A 7,171-nucleotide genomic window follows, 5' to 3' on the forward strand; every position below is an offset into this window, starting at 1 on the left:
CACCCATTAGTTAAGTGGTCAGATGGGTGGGCTGCGTGCATTTTCCAGAGCGTGTTTATTTTAATGATCAATCAATCGATTGTGTTCAGGTTTGGATTAATACTTCAACCTCCTATGTATCAGTATCAATGCAAAAAAATGTTTCCCAAGGTTTTAACCCATTCAATCTGGGAAAACATCTGTGTTAGATTTTACTATGTATTAATACGCTATACATTGTTGCTGTCAGGCAGAAACCTCTTATCTCCATATTCTAACTGTTTGTGTTTTTTCCCCCATAAATTAAGCCCTACTTGATTATCTACAGCAGTGTCACCCAAGAGTATCAAAAGTAGCAGATCTACAATCAATTGTCAGTCATCCCCCCCCCCCCCCCCCCTGCACCTCGAAATAGAAATGGCTTCAATACACATAGCTGATGGATTAGTCATTTTACTTAATGACCTTATAACATATAAACATCAATACTGCACCTCCTGAAAATATAACTCAACATACCATTTAAAAATGCATTCATTGACACAATTGTATGTTGCTGGAGCAGGTGCATGGGGGGGGGGGGGGATATATATATTCACAGTTAAAGCTGACACGGTAAAAACAATGTTTTTGTAAACTATAATAACCTTGTCAACTCCCTCCCATGATTTGAATGATGTAAGCTATACGTACTTCTAAGATTTATGAGATTCTTACTGCGCCTCCCTGTCTGATTGTGACTTGAATTATTGTCTCTCATTTAAGTATCAGCTCAGGTGCAAAGATAAGTCTGATTGACCTTGACTATAATAAATAAATGAATAAGGTGATTTTAAGTGATACTATTTTTGTTCTTTAGCCATCAGTGGAACTGTACGAGGATTTACACAACGTTTCACTGAAGTCTGATACCACACAACAGTCAAAACCGTGTGCTCGCGCGCGCGCACACACACACACACACACACACACACACACACACACACACACACACACACACACACACACACACACACACACACACACACACACACACACACACACACAAGCTCACAATAAGTCGCGAATCATAAACCTTGCTCAGGGTCTGTCCTGTTATCTGTTGCTGAATCAACAGGGTGCAAAGAGTAGCTTGACAACAATAAATTAGACACTCTTACTTTCAACTTGTTTTGTTTTGATGGGATCTATTTCTGAGAAATGGGCTGACTGACTGTGAAGCTTTGTGTGTACAGGAACTCTTTACAATTAGTAACATGTGAATGTTATAATTCAGACTCCCCTATATTTGGATCCAATCCTTACATTATAGTGTATGCTTTACATTATTAGGACAAATATTTGTACTAGTTCAAACATTCAAGCTCCTCAGAAACCATGTTCATATTGAGAACCCTCCCTTGGCTGGTATCCTACAGATTATTACCTTGTTTTATATTGATATCAACGTAGGGTCTGAACTCCCTTAAAGTGTATCTTACGGGTCCATTTGGTTTAATTTGAACACAAGAGTTAAATGAATAATATTAATCAATATTTTTTATTTATACAGCACAGTGACAAATCATATAACAACACAACACAACAACCTACTCCCCCAAACAGACACTGACTTTGAACATGGTATGATGCTTAGTACCAGACAGGATGGTTCTAGGTATGATGGTTAGTACCAGACAGGATGGTTCTAGGTATGATGGTTATAGTACCAGACAGGCTGGTTCTAGGTATGATGGTTAGTACAAGACAGGGTGGTTCCAGCGTCTCTGAAAGAGCAACCCTCCTGCACTGGTTCCCAATGTGGAGTCCAGGGACCCCCAGGTGTACTTGAGAGGATTCCACGGGTTACCCAGCTAAATGAACCAAATGGACCCTTAACATTTGCCAACTTTGCCAGCAACAGCTACCAATAATAGAAAACGATCAATAGTGGGATTGATCGGGCGCCCGCTGGCCTAGCGGTCCAGGCGCATACCATATACGCTGGTAATCCAGCTTGACAGCGTGTCGCGGGTTTGACTCCTGATCCCGACGACCTTTGCTGTGTGTCATCCCCCCATCTCTCTCCCCATTTCCTGTCAGCCTACTGTCCTGTCAAATAAAGGCATAAAATATCTTTAAAAAAATAATTTGTGGGATTGATCAAAATGGATAAAACAAAATGCTAACCCTATCTACACAGTGATATTGTATTATTATTATTGTGTGTTTTTTGCATACAATATGTAAAATGAATGCCATAATTGTATTGTCTTCAACTCTTCCTGTGAACTCTATTACCTGTGGACAACATTTACCCTTTACCCATTTAAAGTGGCATTTAAAAAAAGTCTTAAATCGGAGTTGCCTAAACCCGCTTAGGACCCCCAGATGGACAGGGGGCCCGCTCTTACGAGAGAGGTGACTGGATGGTGACACCAGTGTGTATCTAATATAATTGCAGCACTGAGTGGACTGGGACAGAAATGTGACGCTTGCTATTTTACATTATGTTTAACTAGAGTTTCGGGGGGCTACGCCCCCCTCAACCCCAGCCGCGCACGGGGCCCGGCGTGGCCGTGTGTATATTGGGGGACCTAAATCGCCGGAGTGAAACTGTGGAAAAAAATTTTTGAAAAAGGAAAAATTTTGAAGAAATAATATTTGTTATGTTTCAGGGGGTCCACAGGGGGTCCGCGGACCCCCTGATGGTCCACTGACCCCCTGTGGAGTGTTGGGACGCGCGGGGACACCCCTGGAACATTGCGGACCATTTCGGTGTTTTTTTTTTTTTCATGAAGGTGGTTGCTTGTTTCTGGCGCAGGCTGTGCAAACCTGGCAACCCAGCGCATGCTGTCGCACGTTTAAGTGGCGTAGCGTCATGAGGGTCAGTGGGGCCGTGGCTCGGTCAGTGAAGACCCTGTAGTGCGGATGATATGTGGCATAGAGGGGCAGATTGTAAATCCACAGAGGAAACATCCGTGGGCTACCATTGGTTCAGCGATGTGTGCGGTCGCCCTGCGGCCCCTCCTCCTCCACCAATGTGCAGTATTGAGAGCCCTGACGTCACAACAATTGGAGCGATGGGCACTGCACTGTGGTTGGTTAGGGTACACCTAGGGCCCAGGTAGAACCCAGTTAAAGGCTGCATGGGCAAACCCAGTTAGGACCCGCCTTGGTCCCACATAAACATGGCTAGTTGGGGCCCACCTAAGGGCCAGGTAGAAGCTACTTATAGCCTGCATGGGCATCGCAGTTGGGACTGAAGTGGATGCCGCTGACATTGCTGACATGGGGTCCATATGGTTTAGCCCACCTTGAAACCATATGGGAACTACGCTGGCATGCTGGCTGTAATGCAAACGCTGCATCATACCTGCAGTGTGTAGTTTGATGTTGTGTGTGTAGCAGATATACCTGCAGTGTGTAGATCAATGTCCATAGGAAAGTCAATGGCCAGCAGTGTTTTTTTTCCCCAGCAGAGTTTCTAGTGTCTCTGTGTCTCTGTGGAAGAGGTTGCACATGAACTCTGCAGCCGCACTGAGGCGCTCCAACACAAACACTCTGACATTAAGCTGCTTCACACAACAAACATCAGCACCACGCTGCTGTTTGTCCAAAAGACACAATATCTCCTCTCCCACCGAGGTCATGTGTTCATTTAGCGACAGGCGTACAGACTCCTTTTGACACATTTTACATCGTTTATCCAGCTCTCAGTGACTCTCCACATCGGGCTGTTATTTTGCTGCGATCAAGTCAACGATGTGAGAGATTAGCTATCACAGACGGACGGACAGGGGGTGAAACATAGTCTTGCGCCATGCCTTTCGGCCTGGCGGAGACAATAAAAAAACGAAAGTAAAGGAAATGGCCATTTCTGCAACAGAAGTAGTCAATAAACTATGCTATGAAAACATGGGCCACATTGGCAAAGAATGTAAGAAAGAGGCAATCATGTAGAAAATAGCCGATCTCCAAGCTTACAAAGCCTCTCAACGTGAGGCGTTTCGAGCTTGTAGATCGGCTATTTTCACAATATTTACTTGTGGAACGGAGTCAAACAGAATGGGGGGGTCCCAGATCAAGTACGTGTATTTGGGGGGGGGGGGGGGGGGGGGGGGGGGCGGCGTGAAAGGGTTGATAAACACTGCTCTAATCGGAGCGAAATTATCTGAAATTACTACATGACCATAATGCAGCCTAACATGCGTTGCAGGGGGCGGTCCTGCCATTACGTTAGTTACTGTAGTTGCTGTGGAGCTACATAGTTCTCCAGAAGACACACACAAACATACACCATCTACAATGGACGAACTGAGCAGCAATATAGACATTCACCACACGAACGTGCATTGTTGACAAAGTGATTGCACAGCCGCTGCAGGCATGACAACCAGGTTAGCGACATGGCAGCTATCACAGCGCCCTGTCCGTCGTGCTGCAACTGCCTGTGATGGCTACAGCAGTAACAGCAAGCTGTCTGCGATGCCATTGTCTGGAGACTGCTCTTAGCGTGACAGGACCAATGACAGTGAGCGCTGTAGTTGTTGCTAAGATACGGTGGCGTCTCTGCCCCATAGCTTGTAGATCTCTCACACATGATTGGCGTAGGCTGCGTTGCCAGGTCTGACTTTGTGTGTAAGCAATGGTCGGCTTATTTTTGCGCGCCTTTGGGCTCGTTTGCATTGTGCGCACGGCAGCGCTTGTTTAGCGTACGTCAGCGCGACGTGGCAACGGACGTGGCAACGTGAAAGGTGATTGGCTGGTGAAAAGAAACACCCGACGTTACACCAGAAATGGTGCCTGGAGAAAATGGTGACCAAAAAAAAAGTTTGGAAAAAAAGGAAAAAAACCCCGCAGCGGCTGCGTGCTGTTGTGGTGATGAGGTCGTGCGCACGGTAAACGGTACGAAGCTGGCTCCCCTTCCGTTTTGTCCGACATTTGGTGAGTAGAATTAATTATGTTGCGCGGTGGAAAAGGTGTAGTGAGGAGTGAGATGTCCCCTACGCGAGGTGTAAATTCAGCGCGGCCGGCGTGGCGAGTCAGTTGGCGAGATGTGGTCTGGCGGTGCGTTGTTTAGTCGATAACAGAGCTGTGGGGTGTGGACACCGAGGGTGCGGAAGTTGGTCGGCATTTATATAGTTAGATATTATTTTAATGTACTTTTTATTGTATTTTTGTATTGTTGTCACACTGTTGAGGAGACTATAAGTACAAGGATTTCACGACTGTATTGTAAGTGCAGATGACAATCAAGTCGTGAATCTTAAACCTAATTGCTCCATATATAATTCATTGCCCTGTATGGGAACATTATCATATAAAACCCTGTTATCTGATGGCTTACTGCAGAATCAACAGAGTGCAAAGAGTAGCCTGACAACAAACTAATACATGTTAAGACACTTTTACCTTCAACTTGTTTTGTTTTTTTCAGGGATCCATTTCTGGGAAATGGTCTGACTGACTGTGAAGCTTTGTGTATATAGAACCCAGTTTCATCAATTGAAAAACAAAACATTATGTATTTAAAAATGAATCAAGGAAAGGACTGTTATAATTCAGACTCCCCTATATTTAGATCCAATCTTTACATTATAGTGTGTGCTTTACATTATTAGGACAAATATTCCTTCCGGTTCAAACATTCAAGCTCATCAGAAACCATATTCATATTGAGAACCCTACCCTGGTATAATACAGATTATTTTCTCTTTGTTATATTGATATCAACGTAGGTTCTGAACTCCCTTAGAGTGTATCTTACGGGTCCATTTGGTTCCATTTGAACACTACAGTTACATTAACCCTAGTATTTAACTGAGGCATTTATGAAAGGATCGTTTTGGTTCAGACCCCCCTCTGGATGTTATCGTTTCATACCGTATATTGTATGCTATACCGTTACATCAAAGTCTTTTTGATAATAGTAATACATATGCATTTAGTTATATTTAGTTATCACTGAACACAGAGAAAAACACAGTTTTTATAGTCTCAAGAGCTCGTCACCCAACCAGGCTCAGCTGGTCCTCACAGGTGACGACACTCAGGGCAATCATTCTTGGCCTCTAGGGAGAAGGGAGATAAGAGGAGGCTGAGGGGAAATAGGAGCAGGTCAAGGCGGGGGCAGTCAGAGGCACTCTTACGTAGTGGCAAATGGATGTGGCCCCCTATCTACCTTACCCCTAAACATTTTAGTCATGTTCTACTATTTTGAAAAACATTTTATGATAGTTCAAATAGCCGACCTACATCGACAAGTTGTGAGCTTGTAGATCGGCTGTTTGAACTATTTTAAAATGTTTTTTTTTTAAATAGTCTCTTCTAAAATAGTGTTTTTTAAAATAGTAAAAAAGGCCAAAAAAGTTTAGGGATAAGGGGTAAGGCCACCATATATGGTACTACACGTAAATATGTAGATATTTTTTGTTTGTTTCTATTGATATCTCTTCCCCCTTCCCCCCACCATTCTTCTTCCTTTCTCTTATGGAAATAACAAAAACGATGGAGCTTGCACAAAAACAAATTTCACCCACTGTTTTACACCTGTGTAACAATAAAGATGATTCTGACAGACAGTCACATCACACAACAGGGACACACTGTGCACAGACAGAGGCCGTTACCCTGACAGTCTGACACTCTGTCTTCTTGTATCAGATGAGGCACACTGCACACACCTCATTCCTTAGCTTAAGACAATGACATTATGCTATACTATTCATGACATGACAAGAACTGTTTATTAAGATGTATCTTTGATATCTGTCAGGTCGGAAGGCCGAACGCTGCATGGAGATGATGTTTTCTGGCTGTGGACAGCTAATGTCCGGCACCGCTGAACCGATCCGTGTGAAACTTTGCATGCGCACTCCCATAGCCAAGGAAGTACTCTCCACAGTCAACTAACGTGTTTCGACTCTATGCCTTCATCAGCGATTACAATGAGGATTCATTCAAACCTGATTCTGGGAAATAGTGTCAGACTTAATATTGTCAGAATAAAAATAAGTCACAACACAACACAAAATGTCACTGAAGTCTGATACAACACAACAGTCAAAACTGCACGCATGCACGCACACAGCCACGCGCACACACACACACACACACACACACACATAGTTTGTGAGTGTAATGAGAGTGAGGGAGGGAGAGCAAAAGATACTAGAATTATTATTTTCAATTAACATCTTCCATCCGTCAA

This window comes from Gymnoscopelus microlampas, assembly GCF_963454915.1.
Source record: "Gymnoscopelus microlampas genome assembly, chromosome: 6".
NCBI classification, from domain to species: Eukaryota; Metazoa; Chordata; class Actinopteri; order Myctophiformes; family Myctophidae; genus Gymnoscopelus; species Gymnoscopelus microlampas.